A 9,180-nucleotide genomic window follows, 5' to 3' on the forward strand; every position below is an offset into this window, starting at 1 on the left:
CTTTATCAAATTGTGTGAACTGAATTTGCTAGGAAATTGGAATCATAGGGCAGAATAATCTTTACATATATAAATACAGAAGAGTTATTTTCTTTACAAATGTCTGTTTTGTTCAAACATGCATAAAAATGCCTGATATTTTCCAAAATTGACAATGGGTTTGTTAAGGGATTATTTTGCATATTAAAATATATACATTCATACTTATATTTTGTAATTTTCCATAATGGAAATATGTTATTTGTGTAATACAAAGGAATAATATCATCCACTTCATGGGTATTTTACTTGTAGTATCACAACTCCAAATCATGTTGGCAATTACCAGGAAAACTATAACCATACTCTATGTCTAACACTTGACTGGACAGTAAGAAAACTGGCAATATTAAGAAAAAAAACTGAATTTATTAAGGATTCATTTAGAAGTGGGAGAGGGATGAGGGTGATTCTTACAGTATATAAGGGGGAAAGACCAGTTTTCTTAGAGGAGACTTCTTAAGACCTAAGAAACAGCCATCCTACTAAGATGTGTTTCTAATAAAGAAAATGCTTTTTAAAAGAATTGTCCCTTTTAATATGTAGAAAAGAAAATCTTTGGAGAGATTAAAAATCTTGAAACTTCTCTAGATTTATTAAAAGTACAAATCATAATTAATTCATATTTGAAAGAAAAAACTCTTAAACGTGGTAGAAAAGCAAACAACCACTATCCTGAGTTACTTTCTTACAAATAGTTAACGCTGTCCTTCAAAAACCATTGAAGAACAAATGAAAAAAAATATTGTAGACGACGCAGGTGAATTGTGACTGTGCCTATGACGGGCATCGGAAGTCGAGAGAACTCAACAGTGAACCTGCTTTAACAGAAGCACTTGCGTGTCTAGAGGCGTTGGACCTTAAACTTGTCCCTCACCTTAGGAATTTTTCTAACCATGTTGATCTAAACATTTCTGAATGTTGTCTCTTGGAATTGCATTCAGATCTAGGTTACGAATTAATAACATGGAAAAATCAATCTCTTCATAATTTTTTAGCCTTGTCATGTCATTTTTTCATGTCGCTTTTGGCCACTAGAGGGTGGATTCTACCTATGAGCCATACCAGCTGAAACAGAAAATGTTTCTCGGGAGTTTAACAAAAGAGGAGCAATTAAAGATGACTTTTTACATGAGGAGATATATGGCACAAAGGGATCCAGATCATTCTGCTGGATTACATTTACAGAAAAAAATATCATTCCCTTTCATAATAAAACTTAACATTCAAACATTTCTTTACAATTTACAAACAAATTCACCAATCTGTCCTCTAAACATTTGGCATCTACAGTTAAAATTATCCATTATAAAATGGCCTATTGTTCTTATTGACTCTATAAAAATTATTTTTTAAATGTAAATGCTCGTAACACCATGATGAAAACGCCACGATTAAAGACTAAGTACAATGACAAACTCATATTTTACAACTTGATTTTAAAGATCATTCTGCTATGTGTGTTTACATATAAACAATAAGTAAAACATTTTAATGAAATAAACCCATNACTTCTCTAGATTTATTAAAAGTACAAATCATAATTAATTCATATTTGAAAGAAAAAACTCCTAAACGTGGTAGAAAAGCAAACAACCACTATCCTGAGTTACTTTCTTACAAATAGTTAACGCTGTCCTTCAAAAACCATTGAAGGACAAATGAAAAAAAATATTGTAGACGACGCAGGTGAATTGTGACTGTGCCTATGACGGGCATCGGAAGTCGAGAGAACTCAACAGTGAACCTGCTTTAACAGAAGCACTTGTGTGTCTAGAGGCGTTTGACCTTAAACTTGTCCCTCACCTTAGGAATTTTTCTAACCATGTTGATCTAAACATTTCTGAATGTTGTCTCTTGGAATTGCATTCAGATCTAGGTTACGAATTAATAACATGGAAAAATCAATCTCTTCATAATTTTTTAATTCAGATCTAGGTTACGAATTAATAACATGGAAAAATCAATCTCTTCATAATTTTTTAGCCTTGTCATGTCATTTTTTCATGTCGCTTTTGGCCACTAGAGGGTGGATTCTACCTATGATCTATACCAGCTGAAACAGAAAATGTTTTTCAGGAGTTTAACAAAAGAGGAGCAATTAAAGATGATTTTTTACGTGAGGAGATATATGGCACAAGGGGATGCAGATCATTCTGCTGGATTATATTTACAGAAAAAAATATAATTCCCTTTCATAATAAATCTTAACGTTACAGAAAAAAATATCATTCCCTTTCATAATAAAACTTAACATTCAAACATTTCTTTACAATTTACAAACAAATTCACCAATCTGTCCTCTAAACATTTGGCATCTACAGTTAAAATTATCCATTATAAAATGGCCTATCGTTCTTATTGACTCTATAAAAATTATTTTTTTAAATGTAAATGCTTGTAACACCATGATGAAAACGCCACGATTAAAGACTAAGTACAATGACAAACTCATATTTTATAACTTGATTTTAAAGATTATTCTGCTATGTGTGTTTACATATAAACAATAAGTAAAACATTTTAATGAAATAAACCCATACCCTCAGCTGACTGTCTAGCATGCTTATAAATACATGCAACTATGGCTTGGTTTATAGTTGAGGTAAGGAGGAGGATGAGGAGATTTGGAAAAGAAAAGGTTGGCTTAAATCCTTACATTCCAGAGGTTTTTCATTATGGAATTCACCAGGGTAGGTGCTGAGCTCCCATGGGCAGCAGATGGGCAGGGGGAAGGGAAATCAAAGATTAAGGTTCTGCTAAAGCACTTTGGAGAGAAAATAAAAACTAGCTAACTATTTTCATGCAAGTACATATATTAACAAAGAGGAATTTTAAAAGGTTAAAGTACAGAAAAGGCTTTGTAAATGTTTAGTTCCTTTGAATTTATTTCACAAACATTGGTTTAATTTGATTTTAATTTACTACTTATCCAGTTATTAATACAGTCATGTGTCACTTAATGACAGGAATACATTCTGAGAAATGCATCATTAGTCAAACTCCTTGTTGTGTGAACATCACAGTGTACTTAACACAAACCCAGATGGTATAGCCTACCACACACCTAGGCTATATGGTACAGCTTATCGCTCCCAGGTACAAACCTGTACAGATGTTACTGTACTGAACACTGCAGGCAATTGCAACACAATGGTAAGTATTTGTGTAGCTAAACATAGAAAAGGTACAATAAAAATATAGTATAAAATATAACAATGGTACACCTGTATAGGGTACTGATGAACGGAGCTTGCAGGACTGGAAGTTGCTCTGGGTGAGTCAGTGAGTGAGCGGTGAGTGAGTGTGAAGCCCGGGGACGTTCCTGCATGCTGCTGTAGACTTCGCAAACACTGTACACTTTGATTACACTAAATTTATTTGTTTTTAAATAAAGTAGTCCCTTGTGCTATGACATTATGACAGCTATGCCATCACTGGGCAATAGGAACTTTTCAGCTCCACGGTAATCTTAAGCAACCACTGTCATACATGTGGTCCATCATTAACCAAAATGTCATTATGTGGTGCACGACCGTATATATTCTTTTGAGGTGTCTGTATTCATCATATCAGTGGTTCTTGAAGTGTGATCATCAGACCAGAGGCATCAACACCGCATGGAAACTTGTTAGAAATGCAGATCCTCGGGCTCACCTTGAGACTTAATCAGAAACTCCGGGAATGCTATGACATTATGACAGCTATGCCATCACTGGGCAATAGGAACTTTTCAGCTCCACAGTAATCTTAAGCAACCACTGTCATACATGTGGTCCATCATTAACCAAAATGTCATTATGTGGTGCACGACTGTATATATTCTTTTGAGGTGTCTGTATTCATCATATCAGTGGTTCTTGAAGTGTGGTCATCAGACCAGAGGCATCAATACCGCACGGAAACTTGTTAGAAATGCAGATCCTCGGGCTCACCTTGAGACTTAATCAGAAACTCCGGGAACGGGGCCCAGAACTCCATGATTTAACACACCCTCCATGTGATTCCGATGCACATTAAAGTTTGAGAACTACTGAGCTATAGAATAGCAAAGTATACAATATCTCCCGCAATTTCTGACTCTCCAAAATGCAGGGAAAGCGTAGGCGTTATCAATGGCAAGTGCTAGATATGGTGCGGGTATGTATTTTAACAGCCATGGCTTCTCATAAGAACATAACTAAACCAACTATAATACATGTGGTCAGAACATGTCCCAGTCACAGTAGGTTTCACATAAACCAACAGTGAAATACACAGTCAAATGACTCTAGCCATAGACATATAGACTAAGTAAAATGACGTTCCTCTCGAGATGTACTTAAGACAGGAAAGCAGTGCAAAGAAACCCCAAACTGACAGCAAATGCCAAATGCGAAAAAGAGGGCCAAGATGAGAGGTGATGAGAAGTAGAACAACTCTTACAGTTCTCACTGCATGAACAGGAGTCGTACACACCTAATAAGAACAGAAGAAACAAGTCCAAATTCCGGTTAGTGAGCTCAAGTTTTCCCACATCTCTGATCCAGCTTCCTTGGCTCTTAGGAATAACATTTTTGCACAAAGGAATACTGTCAGAAAGTGGCAGACAATCTAAAGCAATAGTTTTTACAAACCAAAAATAGGAAAGTGTGATCTGACAAAGTTGTGCTGTTTCCGGCCATGTAACAGAAGCAGCCTTGTAGATATATAGTTTGGAACCGAAGTATTTGTGTGAAGGAAAACAAAACACTGTGATTGGGATTATTCCAGAGAATCTTGCACATGGAATCCACAATGCAGACCATGGCTTTTTTCTGCGTATATTTCCTTTCACTGTCCTAACACTGGGGACATTCATTAGTCATTACCATTCTCAGGTAAACATGCTGAACCCTGAAAATTGTGAAACACCAAGGAAATGTCTCATAGTCATTCAAAAACATTTTTAGAAACACACACCTCCACCTGGGCACCATCTGTAAGGGATATAAACTCATAAGGACTGCAGCTGACTCTTACAGTCATGATGTCAGCTGAAAACTTCATGGAGAAATTTAACCACCAGAGATGTGCCTTGAAACAGATGGATTACAAAGAAAATCTCAAAAGGTAAATAAATTCAGTTGCAACTCAATTATTTGAATAAATACTGAATTCTGTTCCAATTGCCTCTACTGAATTAAGGATGCCTAAAAATAAAGCATTTGTTCATTTAAGAGGTCATAAAGCAGTGGAAAATCAAAAGTGTTATTTGGTGACTTAAGAGCCTAGGAGAATACGTACACAAGTAATCTACAATGAAAAAATGAAATTCCTTTGAAATAAAGCTGGGGATGAGGCTCAATCTATACAGAATTATGAGGTAAGAAAAGAAGTTGTTTCCTACACATTTCTTTCACTTGAGTAGGCAAGTGGGACCTCTTCTCTTCTTTTCAAGCAAAGTCTACACTTTCACTCATAATCTTCACTTTTTTCAGATTGTGCTGTGTTGCAAAAAAGAAAAAAATGGCCACAAATTCTTTATAGCTTCTCTCTTCTATCAAGAAATAGAGCCTATGAACGTGGCTCTCTGACTTGCTCACATCAGTAGAACATTAGCAAACACAAAAGAAGAAGCTTTAAAAAGTGCTTGCACATTGGGCCTTATCCTCTGTTGCTATCTTTGGAACCTAGTTATCATGTAAAGAAGCACAGACTGGTCTTCTGGATGATGAGAGGCATGTGGCTTAGTCACCCCATCCCTCCAGCTAACTGCCAGCCATGTGACTGAGGCATCCAGGACCCGCCAGTCCCCAGCTAACTTGCCAGCTGACCACACAAGCATGAGTGAGCACACCCAACACCATATGAAGCAGAGAACAGACATCCCAGCTAAGCCCTGCCCAGATTATCAAGCCATAGAATTGTAAACAATAAATGGTTGTTTTAAGGGTTTTGGAGTGTTTTGTTACACAGAAATAACCAACTATACAAAGGTTTGATTATCAGGGGCAAAGCTGAACTTTTAAACTTTTAGGTATCAGAAAACTGCTAGGAAAGATTTTTTTATGGGTTAGTAGATAAAGGAGAGTCTTCCCAAAATCACACCACAAGGCACTTTATACTCCTTAGTCCAGACCTACTTTCATTTGAGCTTATCCAACCTAAAAGCAACACTTTACTAATAAATTAGACCTGTAATCCTCACTCTGATCTGTGCCCTCAGAAACTATCTTGTAGAGTAAAAATGATACCATTTTTTACAATGATACCATCAACATACAATTAAGACATCAGTCTAACCAGCTAAGGATCTCTCAGCAACCCCTATAAAGTCAAATGGGATTTTAAACAGAGCATTGTGGTATTGCATAAGAAAGCACAAGGACATGCTGTTCTGCAAAATCAATATCTGCTTTGAGTTAACAATGTGCTGGGATAAAAAAAAAAAAAAGAGGTCATGTATCAATCTGCTTCAGGCAAACCTGAAAGGTCTGAATCTTCATTAAAACTGAAGCAATTTTGTAAAAGCATTCAGTGAATGCAGCAACTTTCACAGTGTGCTTTCAAACTGAACATTAATGGGCATGATAGAAAACCAATGGAAGAAACACAGGGCATTGTCCCCAGGTTTTTATACAAATCCAAATTAATGAAGAAGAATTTAAAAGCACATGGAAGGCTTGAAGGCCAGAAAAAAAGTAGGACATGCAGAAAAATCTCCTTATTGGGACTCAGAAGGCAGGCTACCATTAGTGACAATATATCTCAGACATCACTTATAACGGCCCATTGTTATAGGATTTCCAGCCCTGGGGTTCTGAGACCCAGAAGATTTTCCATTATTGACACTGATGGCAAATCATTTCTGTGGAGCCAGTCTTGTGGGACGGAGCACTACTGAAAGTGCAGGACAGCAAAGCCATCTCGAGGCAGAGAACTAAAAGTAACAAAAGTCAAACATGAAGAGGAAGAACACTTCAGGGAGAATGATATTACCAGAGCCAGGTGAAAGGAAACCATATCAGAGGAGTCCATGGTGCAGAATAATCATTGCAGGAGGCTTTCAGGGATTCCGGGGGTAAGAAGAATTGCTAGTAGGCTTCCGAGGCCTGAGAGTTGAGAAGCACCAGTCAAGAGAAACTACATAAGCTGGAGAGCGGCACATCTGTCATGTAGCCACGTCTGCATTTCTCATCGGAGTCATAATTAGGTGCCTTCGGTGACATCAGGTAAAATGAAATCGTAAGCTTCATCCACAGGTAGCCTTCAGCATCAATTTCAAAGCAGCGGATTGCTGGATCTTTGGAGTGAAGAAAAGATGGAGGATGGGGCCTACCTACCTACAAGCTCATCAATCCCCTCGGAAGTCAGAGTTGTGCTTCTCTGGGCTGGGAGTGAAAAAACTTCTATCGGTCAAGAGTCACTCACTGAACCACAGTCAAGGCCATTTTTCAAGCCTGGTGTGGAGATGTCCACTTAGAGACCCATCTCAAGAGCAGTGCTAAGATAGGGGAGCCTGGAAGCGTGTTTCTGTGATTGGCTCAAACTTAAGTGAGAGCCCAGGCTCACACCTAGCTTGGGAGGCCACAGCAAGGCTTCCGAGAAGTCTCGCCTATTGGTCCAAAGCGGAGGCTTTAGTGCTGGCATATCTAGGTTTAAACTCGGGCTCTATCCACTTCTGTTGTTTAGACTCTGAATGTCTCAGTTTCCTTACTCTCAAATAAGAGAATAGGAATACTATAACCTGGGAGTATGTAAGGGAAAATATTTGTCAAGTGTTTGATACACAGTTTAGATGTAGTAAGTTCTCACAGATGAAAGCTACTCTGGGCAAAGCCAGCCTGGATAAAGTCATCCCCTGAGTCAACAGAGCTGAATCCAAATCCCAATTTAATGTGTTAATTTGAGGTGGCTATTAAGATAAATCTCAATTAGAAAATCTGATCAAATGTTTCATTTTTCAATCAGTTATTTACCCTTGGTGAGTCAAGGTCACCATTTGACCCCCTTTCCTATTTACTCTGAGGCAACAGAGGCCCTTGATCCCTATCGCCTAGGTTCGAATTCCAGCTTCACCCTTAACTAGCTCTATAGTCATGGGCAGAGAACCAGTAACAAGCACAGTTCCACTTCCTAAGGATTGGAGATTTGAGAAACCGATTCAGTTAAGGAGCTTTGCTCAGCACCTGGCACTTAAATATCTATCACTGTAATTTCACAGAGCCACGTTCAGGGCAGCAAGCAATCCTTAATCCCCTAAGAAGCTGGGTGTATACACATTATTCAAGAATGCCCACTATCGTCACGAAAATTGATCCCACCTCTAGTTCCACTCTAACCTTGAACTTCAAATGAAAAGAATCAGAGCATCGATTTAAGTTTCCTCAGTGGTCTTTCCCAGAAAGAGGAATATTACTGCTCCATCATTTTACAGGTCTCAAAGTGGATCACCTTATGTATCATCTCACCTGAGCTTCACAAGCCAGTTATATTTATCCCCATTTTAAAAAGGAGGAAATTAATGCTAATAGAGGCCAACCGCACAGCTGTTTGGTGGTAAAGTGAACAGGGACTTAAATTTGGCCCTTACCAACTCTAAGCCCAGGCCCCTTTCCATCACACCAAGGGAGAGAGGAAGGCACGCAGGATTCAAGTTCGAGATTCCAGATTCTCAGACATTCTCAAAAGCCAAAAAATATTAACGATAATCATAATGATTTTCAACCACGAAATGAAATAAGGGTCAATGGCTTAGATACAAAGTGTTTTTAGATAAGTCCACATCTAACCTCTAGGGCCATAAGCTTGATGGGAATTTTCACAAGTTACATGCTTCAGATAGAGCCGTCCTCGGAAATGCACAGGTTGGTGACGTAAGCTGTCATCGGCTGTCATTTCTGACTTTCATTCCCGGTGAGCTGACGCAAAATGATCTCTGCTGTTGTACAAACTGTGCTAACTCCTCCTTTTAGTAGATAAATCTCACACCTTCTCAACATTAGTCCAAGAATGAGTTTGGAACAATTTGAAATTTGAAGGGAAGTCAGGGAGGGGTGGGAACAGAAATCCCTTATAATAAGCCCAGTTCATTAACACTTCCACACATATGGATTAGCCATTTAAAGTGAGGGGTTTTTTTTAAAAAAAAAAAAAAAAAAGCAACCTCGTGAATGGATT

This window comes from Galeopterus variegatus, unplaced genomic scaffold (genome assembly GCF_000696425.1).
Source record: "Galeopterus variegatus unplaced genomic scaffold, G_variegatus-3.0.2 Scaffold1316, whole genome shotgun sequence".
NCBI classification, from domain to species: Eukaryota; Metazoa; Chordata; class Mammalia; order Dermoptera; family Cynocephalidae; genus Galeopterus; species Galeopterus variegatus.